The 13,989-nt window shown below is 35.7% G+C and overlaps 1 protein-coding gene across 5 annotated transcripts in view; it reads right to left on the reverse strand.

Annotated features, from left to right (window-relative positions):
* The window catches only part of sema6cb (semaphorin 6Cb), a 162,329-nt gene that overhangs the window by 134,197 nt on the left and 14,143 nt on the right, over positions 1 to 13,989 (reverse strand). For 4 of the 5 annotated variants that reach the window (XM_067407138.1, XM_067407131.1, XM_067407122.1 and 1 more), the window contains exon 2: positions 8,646 to 8,735. The exons of the other annotated variant lie outside the window; for it this stretch is intronic. The gene's annotated coding sequence lies outside the window, so the exon portion shown is untranslated. The remainder of the gene's footprint in view (positions 1 to 8,645; positions 8,736 to 13,989) is intronic. 5 annotated transcript variants of the gene reach the window in all.

Consider the following 13,989-nt stretch of genomic DNA (forward strand, 5'->3'; position numbering starts at 1 on the left):
CCAAAAAAGGGGAGGGAGTTCAAAAAGACAGAGAGAGATAGATATTGTGCCATATTAAGGAAGTTTCTAACAATGTGAAACATTATACGAGAGATATTTCTAGATCTGTTTTGCTTTGTAGTCTTCTCTGTCTGTGATTAGGGAAGACAAGGTGGAATCTGATCCCAGATCTGCTGATTTTTTTCTATGAACACAGTGCCTGCCTCCCTCTGAGACGTTTTGAAGCAAGGCTTTCCTCTTCATTTACATTTTCGTGCAACACAACAAATGTCATCCTCAAGGATCTCTGCATAAAACAAGCTGTATTAACCTCATTCGTTTCATTTTCATGAATTTGCCACTCCTTTGTGTTTGCGAATCCTCACAGCACCCGTTGTGGAGTCCCTGCCTCCCTGAGCACAACACATGAGTTCAAACATCGGCATCACAGTGCATCCTCGGGTCCAAAACAAACTTTCTTTTTGGCCAGGTATTAAAAGGTGAACAAGTTGTGGGTTACACAAGTGTTACAGCTTGATGAAATGAGTTGTTTGTGTACCATATATATTACCTCAGGTATAACAGGAAGGTTATTCTAAAAATAAAAATATATGTACCCCTTGCAGAATCTGTGAAAATGAGAATCATTTTAATAAAATAAGAGGGATAATAAAAATGCATGTTATTTTTTGTTTAGTACTGTACTGAGTAAGATATTTTACATAAAAGATGTTTGCATTTAGTTCACAAGACAAAACAATAGCTGAATTTATTAAAATAACCCCACTCATAAGTATGTGAACCATTGATTCTCAATACTGTGTGTGGTTACCTGATGATCCACGATTTTGTTTTGTGATGGTTGTTCATGAGTCTCTTGTTTGTCCTGAGCAGATAAACTGAGCTCTGTTCTTCAGAAAATTCTTCCAGCTCCTGCAGATTCATCAGTTTTCAAGCATTTTTGCATATTTGAACCCTTTCCAGCAGTGGCTGTATGATTTTGAGATCTGTGTTTTCATACTGAGGACAACTGAGGGACTCAAACTCAACTATTAAAAAAGGTTCAAACATTCCCTGATGCTCCAGAAGGAAACACGACGCATTAAGAGTCGGGGTGTGAAAACTTTTGAACAGGATGAAGATGTCACAATTTTTCTTATTTTGTTTAAATATAATTTTTTTAATTTAGTACTACCCTTCGGAACCAACAGAAGATACTTGCATGTTTCCTGGCAGAAAAATTAAGTACAATTTACCTTGATATTTGAATTCAAAAGTTTTCACCCCTCGGCTCTTAATGCATCATGTTTCCTTCTGGAGCATCAGTGAATGTTTGAACCTTTTTTAAAAGTTGACTTTGAGTCCCTCAGTTGTCCTCAGCGTGAAAAGATGAAACTCAAAATCATACAGCCACTGCTGGAAAGGGTTCAAATATGCAAAAATGCTTGAAAACTGATGAATCTGCAGGACCTGGAGGAATTTTCTGAAGAACAGGACAAACAAGAGACTCATGAACAACCATCACAAAACTTAAAAACCGTTGTAGATCATCCAGGTAACCACACACAGTATTGAGAATCAATGGTTCACATACTTATGAATGGGGTTATTTTAATAAATTCAGCTATTGTTTTGTTATGTGAACTAAATGCAATCATCTTTTATGTAAAATATCTTACTCAGGACAGTACTAAACAAAAAATAACATGCATTTTTTATTATCCCTCTTATTTTATTAAAATAATTCTCATTTTCACAGATTCTGCAAGGGGATCACATACTTTTTCATGCCACTGTATACTGAACTGTGGCACTCATACAGTTTTGAATCTGTCATTATATTATATTATATTATATTATATTATATTATATTATATTATATTATATTATATTATATTATATTATATTATATTATATTATATTATATTATATTATATTATATTATATTATATTAATTATATTATATTATATTATATTATTATATTATATTCCTGAAAATAATCTATTACAGTTTCCACAAAACATTAAGCAAAACATTAATTAATAATTTTAAAAAATGAGCATATTTCACAATACTACTGTTTTTATTGTATTTGATCATATGAACGCAGTCTTGGTTAGAAAAAGGGCATTTCAAAACCATTTAATAATCTTACTGACCCAACTTTTGAAAGTTAGTGTATTATAATAACATACTATAATGATCAGATATAATTAAATAATAGTATTTTATTATTATTATTAAATAATAAGAATACTAAACAATTGTTATTGTTGTTTTACCTTAAATTTCTCATAGAAAATTGAACAAAATTTTTATATTTCAAACAGATAAGAAAAATACACTTAATTCAAAAAATTATCTCAAAACAGCCTGTATTATTTCAAAAGAAGTGATCCAGTAAATATATCTAAACATCCTTAAAACAAGACAAAATTCTTGAGAAATTGATGATGTGGACACACCTATTTCAGCTAGATTTTATAGCTTTAGCTTACAGTTGGTTCACTCTCTGCCTATGATAAAGTATAGAATAGAAAAGTATAGAATAAAGAAATTACTTCTGACTATTAAAGACAGTAAATGTCTTTTACGACACATACGTAGCTGCATAGAGAAATACTGCGGGCCGCAAGAGGGTTGTAACTTGTATTCACAGTTATGCTTTCTGAAAAGCTGACAGACATTAAGAGAGAGGGGACATTCATAATTCAAAGATGGGTGGTGGTGGTGGCGGCAGAGGGGGTTAATCCCTCTCCATCTGCCTAACAACAACTCTCCCTCAGCACAGACCTCAGATCCACCTGCACTGAACCAGGGGCTCTCAGCTAAAGATTTGGGCTGACCTGCATGAAGGCTCCCTGTAGACTTTGCCTCCCTGTCTTCCAAATCGCCAATGCCTGACTTTGAAATTTCCAGAAGGAGAGACTCTGAGGGGCCTTCAATCTCACCAGCATGGCTGTTCTCAGGATTAAGGGACACAGATGAGCCAGGAGGTGCTTCCTGGCTCCGAATGTGCAAGTCTTTTCCCCCCAATGCCAGCGCTGATGGATTAACAGACAAACTAAAGGCAGCAGAAAACACACACACAATGCACAAACAAAGTGTAATGTGGCGCCGGGTCCTAAGAAATCAATTTGCGAATAAGAACAGAAGGAGGGGGGATGCTGGTTTTGACCCTTCTTTTCTCTTTCTTCTCCTGCCACTCTGCTTGTACTTTTAACACCATATATTTAGTTCTGTGCCCCGAAAGAGGAAAAAACTCAATTTGAAAACTCACTGAGCTTCTTATAAAGCTTATTAAGCAATGTTTTGTTTGCAGTATTTACAAATTTCGGTTTTATTATTGACATGTCTTGCTGTGAAAAGGTATTTTCCCCCTTAGCATTTTCCAATTTGGAGAACAAACTATAATATTGTACAAAGGGAACCCAAGAGAAAATTTCATTGGGTAAAATTGGCTAACAAAGACTCGCGCATCACCCCTGAGACAAAGTGAATGCCCCCTTAAATTTCTGGCTAGACAACATTAAACAGCACTAGCGACAATCAGACGCCACCTATAATTTGATACGAGTCTTTATTTCTTTGTAGTCCTATAGCTGTCAGCTTCACTGTGTTTTGGATCATTGTACTGCTGCATCATTCAAGTACATTTAAGTTTCAGCTCACGGTCAGATGCTAGGACAATCTCTTAAAGAACCATCTAGCATATGGGAGAATACAATATGTCACCGAGGCCACCAAAACACTGTAGGCAGCACATTGTTACAGTATACACTGCTGTATTTGCTTGACAACAGATATAGACATCCAGCCTACCAAAAAAAAAAAAAGTTAAATTTTGACTCATCTGTCAATAGAAGAATAAACCAAGGTTTTGGATCATCACATGCTTTTAACAAACATGATAGAGCTTTGATGTTCTTCCTAGTGAAGCAAAATTTTTGCCTTACTCTTCCATAAAGTCCTTTTTTGCACAGTCCCTTTCTTATTATGGAGTCATGCACTGTGACCTTCGCTGATGCAAGAGAAGCCTGTAGTTCTTTGAAAGTTTTTCTATGATAATTTAAAGCTTTCTGGCTGTGGTGCCATTGTGCCCTTTGAGAAATTCTGACTGCTTTTGGGAAAATTCACCACTAAGAGTTTGTGCTGTTGTTTTCAAGAATATGGGGTCAATTACTTTTTCACAGTGACAATATTAGTAATGTTTGACTTAATAATAATATTAATAATAAAGGGATATAAAAAGAATACCAGGCTTTTGAATGTGCATTCTAAGAGCATGATTAATACACAAGGCTGTGCGATTCATCAGATTTGATTTTTTTATTTTGATTTGGGCTTCCAACGATTATGAAAAAACAAGATAATCATTGTAAATGATTATTGTTCCACTGCTGCATTCAATCCAGCGCACCAACCTTTCCTTTACAGCCTTTCCTTTCCTTTTGTTCCTCCGTAAGCCAAACTTAACATACAAATCAGCCGAATAAGTGAGTGTTTTAAATTGCAGTCTATTGCTAAACTGCAGGACATGATATTAAACAGTGTTAGTAATTGCGCATTAAGCTGCGAAAAGGATATAGTTCCCATGTTGCTTTCTGCGCACATGCTCCAAGGTGGGACAGAACGCGCATAAGCAAAGTATACTGCGGGCTTTAGATACATACAAGCCTAAATGGTCAAATAGCCTACACACAAATATGTTGAAATTATGTTTGGTAAGTATCCTTGTAAACACAGTCAGTTATGTCTTAAGTGAATGTAAACAGTTGAGAATGAAAATGCGTGTAACAGTATATTGGATCCGTGCAGCTCTTAAAGTGACAGCAGCCTAATAAATCCGCAGCAGTCATTATTGTCAAACAACAAAAGACAAAGATAAAATCACTCACTGCTCTTGAATGAATAACTTTTGTAGTTTTAATAAGGCTATTACTTATCTGAATACCACTGTTAGTACATCTTCCTGAAAAACCTAAAGCACTGTTTATTTTTTGTTCTGTTGTATTTTTTGTCAGTTTTTGTTATTAGTTTCTTTGTTCTTATTGTATTGCTGACTGTTTACTTGTCTTCTGTAATTGTTTTGAGGACTTTCATTATTTAGCATTAGTTTTTGCTGAAAGTATTGATAATTGTGAAATTTAACTGACATTTAAAATGACTCATATCATGAAAGAAGACTTTGATCAATAATCATGTAAAATACTCGTGACCAAAATAATCGTGATTATGATTTTTGCCATAATCCAGCAGCACTATTTACAATCAACAGAGCAAGTGCACCTAATTCTAGCAAGGTTTTTACAGCTATACCAGCCAAATGCTTATTGGTGGAGTGGATGGGTGGGGGGAACAGGACTGATGGGCAGTGTGCCTGAGCTCCGTGCACAGCTGTAGGGCCTGCGGGCAGACAGATAGAGCCCCACTACAGCAGGTGCTGACATTAATGAGAGTGATAAACCATGAGAGAGAATTTATAAATCAGTAAAAAGCTATGGTGGACCAAACCCTCTGCTGGCATCTGCTTATTCTGCTGACCTGTGGTTAAATAAACCTCTTACGAGAGGAAGAGTATTTGTTGAAAAAATGACGTGGAGCCAGATTTGATGGTTAATATTTCAATTGTCAGGTATGTTTGAAATTTGAATGAATTCATGTTTTTGAGGCTGCTGGAGAGCTGTCAAGTTTTCTCAAACTTGATTCAAAAAAATGAAGAAAATAAGCTCACTTCTGTCTTTTGTGTCACCAAGTGTTTGATCAGCTATCGTCTGAGATTGGAGAGTAAATTGTACTTTGATGAATATGAATGAAGATTCAAAAGTGGAGGAGCAGAACGTGGCCTCAATGTCTGTACTGAGATCCAAGAACATCTATCAGCGTCGCTTTTTATGTTAACGTCACTCCCTATTGTCAGAACTGAAGGTGAAAATCTGAATGAATGCTGCTATGAATTACTGAAGAAAACTGTGAGACTAGGAACCATTAGCAGGGCACATATCTGTGAACACCACTGCACAAAAGTTTAAATGGAAAAATGAGTAAATCGCTAGACATTGCACTTTGTAAAAGTGTGCTAAAAGCCATTAAGCTTTTAGGAAACAGACGCTCTCCTGAAGGAAACACTACAATGACCTTAGTGAGAGAATGAAGTCATATAACTCAATAAATCAGATTATATGATGGCTAAAACAAGATTAGGACTGCATAATTACAGTCGATTATTTCTCTTGACAATGTAATTGTGATTATTAATGCTGATTTGCAGCTAATTATTTTGTGCAATCTCACAATTATTTATCATATTTATATTATTTATCATTATTTATATTTATTTCTGCCAAAATACCATAGTGAACACAGTTAACTAGAGATGTGAAATACATTGATAACATTGGTTATCAGGTGATAGTAGAAACATAAATGCTGATATTGCATATATATTACCTTTGCTGTCATCTAACGCTCACTTGAAATTAATCTTTAAAAGCACTAATAATGAAATAACACCCAAAATATATATATACATTTTTCATACTGTACATTATAATGTTGTGATGCCTAAATTTATAGCATTTAAAATGACTGATTTTAGTTTAGAGTAGACTTAATTTATTTAAGGTAAAATAGTATAGAATATTAATAAATCAAACATTTATTGGTTATCATATAGGCTAATTAGTGGTTTATTGGGAAATCTTAAATACATTTTAATACTGGCATATCGTTATGACAACTACATGCATGTCATATTATTCATGTACAGATAAAACAAGATTTATAAATTTAAAAGAAAAAACTGTTTAAACAATACTTCACACAATTAATTGCAGCACCCATAATAGTATTCATGATTATTTTGGATTAATTTAATACACTGCAATGAAATGTTACAGATAAGGTAATAAGACAAAAAAAAAAAAAAAAAAAAAAAATTATATGAAAAATATATTTGATATATTCCATAAATAAAAGCCTCATGAGATTGTCTTCAGATGTTTTTTTTTATTTTGTTTTTTTTGTTGTTGTTGTGCAAAACAGTCACAAAATAGTTCTTATCTAACTCCACTGACTGCTGTTATGAATACAGAAAAATTCTTGAAATACATATAAGAATTTTGCTATTTGTACAAGTAGACATTTTAAAGTTTTTAAAGCTAGATAGTTTTTGTTATTAGTTTCTTTGTTCTTATTGTATTGCTGACTGTTTACTTGTCTTCTGTAATTGTTTTGAGGACTTTCATTATTTAGCATTAGTTTTTGCTGAAAGTATTGATAATTGTGAAATTTAACTGACATTTAAAATGACTCATATCATGAAAGAAGACTTTGATCAATAATCGTGTAAAATACTCGTGACCAAAATAATCGTGATTATGATTTTTGCCATAATCCAGCAGCACTATTTACAATCAACAGAGCAAAGTAAAGTTGAGTGTATGGAGTTAACACTAAAATTGCCAGCTCTGTAGGTCACCTAAAAATACATTTTGATATGTGTGGTCATGAGTGTGAGTTTTTTTTACTTAACCGTGCACAATCTTTTCGAGAAAAAAGGGAAAAACAATCTCCATGCAGCATGACGTGTGTATGAAGCAGAATTCTAGGTAAACTATAAACCTATGCGTCACTGGCTTACGAAAGATCCCTTCCATCAAGTCTGCATCAGCTGACCCCAATTATAATTCTGCCACCCCTTTCGGTCTGTGCACAAAGCTGAATGTGATTAGTCATATCTTATGCCGTATCTCTACAGTCAAGGACCGTCTGGGGGACTTGAACTTGTCTTTGTTCGAATACACATCGGGTGATAAACTACAGTGGGAATAGTGATAGCACATAAACGATGGAGCACATAATGGTTCCATATGGCTCATCTAAATAAAACAACCATAGGCTGTCAGAGCAAAGCAGCGGCTCCATGGAGCGGCAGAAAGGTGGAAGCGCCGGAGGACACCTATGATGTTTAGCCTTCCATGGAGCCCAAGGTCAAACGCAACCCTGCATCTGGCCAGCCATCTGCTCCCCGTAGCCGGCCGACAGAGCCTGTCACCACCAGCCCTGCTCTCCAGCCTTGTGGGATGCGTCTTGATCTCTAAAGGATATCTAGGTAGACAGGGGCATGAGTAAAAGGGCCTTGCACAGGTGCTCTGTGATGCATGTGTGTTTCCAGCAGATTTTTTCCCACTCTTCATGTCAAGTCTCCCGTCTCATCTGTTTTGTCTTCTCTTAAGTGATCTCTCTTCGATTTTGTCGTCTGCTTGTTTCTGTTTTTCAATGCTTTTGAAAATCTGCCCACCTCCCTGTTACCATCTCCAACTGTGATACTTTTCTATCGTTTGTCGCCTGCTCGCCGTGAGACTTCATTTAAACAGATTGTCTGACAGATTGTCAGATGTTTCTTTTAAATTATATTTGTATTCTTCTAAAAATTGACAGCCGTTGTCCCCCACGCAATGGCCTTGGGTGAATAGTCCAGCCAAAATAATGAAGTTGGATAATATTTCAATTTTCTGTCAAATCAAGTCATTGTCCTTCAGAGGGGCTCAACTCTGATTCACCAAGCAAATTTCAACAAAAGAGCCGGACGTGAGGAGAAAACAAAATAAATTGTTTGAGTGACTTTCACCAGTTCAATAAACCTTTTCCCATAGGTTCTTACCTCAAAAGATGATCCAATCAGTCAGGACTGCAGTCATTTGAAGATAAAGGTCTGGATCGCTTAAGAAAGCTGTGGCATTCCGCAATCAACCTTAGAACAAAGACAACCATAATTGATCAGTGATGAACACCAGTTTTGAGTTCACCATAACTGCACAATTTTGGAGAATTAATGCATACTTTTGGCACTGTGGGGGGAAAAAAAAAAAATCTCTCACACAATTTTCACACATTCATTAGTTTATGTAGTGTGATTTGCCCACTAACAATGTTCAACAATGTACACAAGGGTTAAAAGTTTGGAGTCTGTAAGATGTTAATGTTTTTGAAAAAAATAAAATACAGGGGAAAAAAGTAATATTCAGAAAAATTCTTAAACATTTAAAATAACTTTTTTTTTTATTTTAGCATATTTTAAAATGTAATTTATTCCTGTGATGGCAAAGTTACATTTTCAGCAGCAATTACTCCAGTCTTTAGTGTCACATGATCCTTCAGAAATCAGTCTAACATGCTAATATTTCTTATTATCAATGTTTAAAATATTGTTTAATACTTTTGTGGATGCCATCACACCATAGTTTCTGCTACGTCTAAAGAACGTGTTCTTTTCTGTTGTCTCCACAGACACACAAATGAGGCCCTTTCATTCATAAAATGTCTGTTTGTTTAATCCGCACATACCAGTTAATGAAGCTATAGACTGTCATCTCAGGACTGTGACACTTAGACACCAAGCCAAAACTAACAGAACAAGCGCTTAGAGAAAACAATGTCTTTGCTGAGAAGATGATGAAAGTGCTTTTCACTTAACATTCATTATGGGCAGATTTCTAACCAAATCTCTACAAATCCCCCATCGGAAGCTGCCCAAATCTCAGGGCATCTCAGAGCGCAATCTGCTCTTCCAATCTGCTGTGTGAGAATGAGACACTAGCTCAAGCCAGCTCCTTACTGACAGCACCCGAGTCTCCACAAATCTCCTGTCTCACTCCCTGTCTCAGCTGCATCTCCTTATTCTCTTGGTCATTCTGTCTGTCTGTATCTCCCTCTATGTCACTCTCTCTTTCCCTCTATGCACCTTATTCTCTATCTGTCTCTCAGCCCATTTTGCCTTACATAAAGACAGACTGCAGACACAGGGGAAATGCAGTACTTCGTGTATCACCAGAGAGTAATATGAATTTCAAAAAAGAAAAATTGATCTAATAACAGCCATGTTTAATATTGCAAAATGATCTTCAACTTGGAAAACCCCTCCAGGGCAATGTGAATTAGTTATGCTCATGTAAAGCGGTCTCTTAATTCGGCAAATTCTGCAGAACTACCTGCATTTGTTAAATGGCTTTCATATGGCTCAAGTAATAATGAACAGCATGAGAGTGTGAAAGTGGCAATTATACAAACATTACATACAAGCATTTTTATCATTTGTTTTTCAATTTAAATTTACAGTCTGAAGAGCGAAGACAATCACCTGGTCAGTGCCGGACACAAATCTTCTCTGCATGTGCTCTCAAAGCTTCTCAAGGCAAAAGATTGGATTTGGGTGAAATCCAAAGCTCAGTGTGCAAAATCCAAGAAAAAAAATTAAAGGGACAGTTCACTTAAAAAAAATGCAAATTCTGCCTTATTTTCACACTCTCGTGTTGTTCCAAACCCATATGTTGTTTACTTTTTCAATGGAACATAAAAAGGGAGATATTTTTGAAGCATCTTCACACAGCGACCATGTCTGTTAAAGTCACGGAAATAGGATACGTCTTTTCTTCCATAGTGTGACACACATCCAAGTGTAACAGCTTATCAAAAATCGGAATCTAGAAAATATTGATTGCAAGTTGCGATATGGGTGTGGCACTCAAAAACGGAGGCAGATGACTTTTTTCAGGGTTTAAGCAGACTAAATGAATGGAAAGTCCGGTATACGCCACAGATGAGAAGTCATTGACATTTTGATTAAACATTACAAGGTCAAAAAACAAAACAAAAAAAACATGAAATTGAAACATTTGTACAAATAATAAGATCTATAACACAAATTTACAATTTTATGCCAAATCTAAGCTTTAAAAAGGATAGCTGTTTTAAATGTAGTCAATACAACGTGTGTGCTATTTTCCCAAGTCTTAAGTCATATTGTGAAGAACAGACCAACACTGTTCCTCAACACAGGAAGTTATTGAAAAAAACCATCTTCATTTTCAGTGAGCTAAATAACTCAATCCCCTGCAACCCAATCATTGAGTTGGATTCAAGAATGGGATCAATCTAATTTGTTCATGACTTATTCTTTTGAGCCAGTTATTTCCACTGAACTGGTAATTTTTTCTACAAATCAAACAAAACAATTTGTTCACAAATACAACTGATCCCAATCTCTAGTTCAACTCACTGACTCATTCAAGATTATTAGTTTTTATTCAAGATTATTAGTAAATAAAGTAAATTTTGGTCCATCTCTCGCACAAAACTTTTGGTCTGGAATATAATTCACAGGTTATATGGACTGTCTTTAAGATACTTTTATTGTGCTTTTTTGTCCTTTTTGGTGTTTAACTGTTGTATGGAAACAAGTCTCCATACATATCTTCAGCATATGGTTTTGGAACTACTTGAGGGTGATTAAAAATGATAGAACCTTCATTTTTGAGTCAACTATTCATTAACATCCTGATTATTTAGCCCCCATTAACAGTTTTTTTTAAAGCATCATAAATCCATCATAAATGGACTTTACACCTTCAGAGCGAACACATCAAAGTACACCATGTCTGGATCAATGCAAAAAAATCATTTTGGTCTGACTAATGCTGAGGACCAGGAAACCTGATCTTAGATCAGCATTTCAACAAGAATGTTTCTCCAAGCACAGTCCTTGTAAACCCACGGTCTGCAGCGAGCAGAATACGGGTGGCGCTCTGCCAACATTCCTCAAAGGCTTTTAAAGCACAAACCCTGATAAGAACCCTGGCCAACTGGTCAACCTTCGCTCCTTACAGTTCACTGCGAGGCTGTCGGGGAGTAAAGGGCTAACAACTAAACCATACATCCGGTGTTTTTTCCAACACCTTCATCTAAAAAGCTCATGCTTAAAAGAGTGTACATGATGCCGATACGTTTTACATTACTTCAGCTAGGAGCGCACTGAATAGAACCAGAGAAAAACAACTTAAGCGCATCAATAACAGTCTATTTAGAGGTTACGTGATGCTTTTTAGGAGTTCAGTGAGAGACTTACTGCCAGTTAGTTAGTTTTTTTTTTTCCACGGTAAAATGCAGTACAAACCACTGTGGACTTCAGTATACATTTGGAGTTTCATTTATAAAACAGCACTATTACATTATCCAAATGTCTTTCACATTATTTAAATGCTTGCAATTTAGCAGATGCTTTTTCTCCAAAGAGACTCACTGTTCAAAAACTAAAAGGACAGGACAGCCAGTTCTCTTGCAATAATATGGAGTTAGGTGTCTTGCTTAGAAAAATAGGAAAACAGGTTTGAGATCTTCCTCTGGTCACCAGATGGTCCAGAATTTCTGAATGAACAAATATCACTTTCATAGGAATATCATAGACTCATTATAGTTTCAGTCTTTTTAAAAAAAAATATATATATATAAAAAAAAAAAATAATCGGCCAGTTTTCAGTTGCTTTGAAACTTTTAACTATCTGCTTTTAAAAGTGGTCATGTGGTCATTCAGAAAGAATCTCACCCAAGTCTAAATTTATATTCGAAGGAGAAAAAAAATGTGGGGGAAAAAAAAGAACATGCTGGAAACGTTTACGACAAAACAAATCTGAGTGAGCTATAGGCAGCATTCCAGCATCTATGTGCTTAGATTAACTGTAGAGAGAGGTTTTATTACTCCAGCTTGGCTTAGTCTTATTTCAAAACTTTTACAGCTCTGTACTCAAGTACTGCTGCTTATTTAAATCATCTCCAATAATACAGCACACGTTTAGCTTTAGCTTTCACTGCAAACGCTAATTTTTGGCTTCTCCTTAGCATCTATTTAAAGACACAAACCAAATCCATCCAAACCACAAGGAAATGTGCACAAGCTGAGTTTTGTCCAAACCGAGAGAAGTTCCTGAAAGGAACGTCTGATTCGCTGAGCTGCTGAAGTTTGATTTAGTCAGAGAGCCTGAGGCGGGAGGCCTCGTCATCCCAGATAAAACTCAAGAGAGTGGAGATCACCGGGGAGTATTGCTAATGATAAATAACGCATGGACATCATCTCACCAAAACACACAGATCAGGGAGAAAAAAAACACACACACATTACTCAAACGTAGAGTCTGCAGGATTGCGTGAGACTAACGTAATGTTGCTGAGACTAACTAATGTTCTTCAGTCTCTTGTCTTTAAGGATGCACTGATTCTGCCCAATAGGATTAGATACAATTTTGTGTAAATAATTTAAAAATCAATAATTTTTGAAGAAGGGCTTCACAGAGCAAAAAAGACCTCAAAAGCCAACTAAATACGTTTGTAAGCCCATTTTCACCCTATATTCAACCTCTTATATTCCATTTGACACACCCTGGGTAGGCCTGTCGCAATAATCAATGTATCGACTTATCGTACAATATATGTACGTCACCTCAATCATTTTTGGTAACGCAATATATCGCCCATTATGTTTACATGACAATGCATGTCACCAACATTTTGGCGATCATGCTGTCATCTGCAGTTCCTACACAGAGCAGTCATCGACATGTGAAAAAAAGACGTTATTTAGCTGTCAGCCTAAAATCAATCATTTTTAAAGGTTAGATCACCCAAAAAAAAAATGAAAATTCTGTCATCATTTACTCATCCTCACATCTTTCCAATCCAGTAAATCTTTCATTCATTTTCAAAACACAATGAAGATATTTTTAATGAAATCTGACAGATTTCTGTCCCTCCATTGACAGCTACTTAACTACCACTTTGATGCTTCCAAAAGTTCATAGAGAGATCATAAAACTAATCCATATGAATTGAGTGGTTTAGTCTAAATTCTCTGAATTTCGCTGAAAATCGCTTTCTATAACAAAAAGATTTAATTTAGGCTTTAATTCGCATGTAATTTGACTTTCAAAATGTCATCAAAATCTCAAAATTAGTCATCTGTATCCCATCCACTGATGTTTCAGACTGCTTTTAAAACATTTACCACTTTTTGCCAGGAACAACTTGGCAGCAATTGTTTCCGTTCCCTAAAAAAAAAAAAAAAAGCAGAGATGTAGGTCAGGATTCTATTTCAGCCCAGTTGAGGACATCAGGCCACCATTCCCCCCACTCCTTTCATCTTTTCTACCTCTCTCAGAGTGCAAACGATTTGACCCTGG

The sequence above is a fragment of the Chanodichthys erythropterus genome, chromosome 2 (genome assembly GCF_024489055.1).
Source record: "Chanodichthys erythropterus isolate Z2021 chromosome 2, ASM2448905v1, whole genome shotgun sequence".
In the NCBI taxonomy this organism is placed as follows: domain Eukaryota; kingdom Metazoa; phylum Chordata; class Actinopteri; order Cypriniformes; family Xenocyprididae; genus Chanodichthys; species Chanodichthys erythropterus.